This window comes from Galeopterus variegatus, unplaced genomic scaffold (assembly GCF_000696425.1).
Source record: "Galeopterus variegatus unplaced genomic scaffold, G_variegatus-3.0.2 Scaffold148180, whole genome shotgun sequence".
Classification (NCBI taxonomy): Eukaryota; Metazoa; Chordata; class Mammalia; order Dermoptera; family Cynocephalidae; genus Galeopterus; species Galeopterus variegatus.
Genome location: NW_007874291.1, coordinates 1 through 578, shown reverse-complemented (window position 1 = coordinate 578; position 578 = coordinate 1). Strand labels below are relative to the sequence as shown.

Here is a 578-nt window from a genome sequence, read left to right as displayed (position 1 = left end):
GAGGCTCAAAAGTGAATTTGCTCAGGGCTGGCCAGTTAGCTCAGTTGGATAGAGCATGGTGCTAATAACACCAAAGTCTAGGGTTCAGTTCCCATACTGGCCAGTTGCCAAAAAAAAGAAAAAGAGTGAACTTGCTCAAGGTCACACAGTAAGTGGTGGAGCCAGAATTCAAACCCAGTCTGTTCTAGAACAGGTTCTCCTAGCCACACTGTGTGCAGGCCACTCGGTATTCAATCAGAAACTCTGTGCACTTTACAGTTAGAATTAACTAACGCAGGAGTCAGACACACATTGGAAATGATGGTGTTCTTTACGACCGGCTACCTAGCCCCCTGCCGTGCCTCTGTCTTTGAGCAAAATAATCTTACTAGGAATTTACATCACCTGCCTTTCTCCTGGTCAGGGTAGTGGTATGGATCAAGTCAGATGACATATGAGAACATACTTAGATCACTGCAAAATCCTGTATGAATATAGTATCTGACAAGCCATTCATTCTATATGTAAGAACTAGACAGCACATTTTAAAAATAGGACAGGTATTTTGAAAACTAGTAACCATCAAGCACCATCAAGCC

At 42.9% G+C, this 578-nt stretch overlaps 1 non-coding gene across 1 annotated transcript; it reads left to right on the top strand.

The window, feature by feature from the left end:
* Nucleotides 1–29: 29 nt before the first annotated feature.
* TRNAI-AAU lies at nucleotides 30–103 on the top strand. Its single transcript has one exon. It is a non-coding gene; the product is annotated as a tRNA-Ile (tRNA).
* The last annotated feature ends 475 nt before the right edge of the window (nucleotides 104–578 follow it).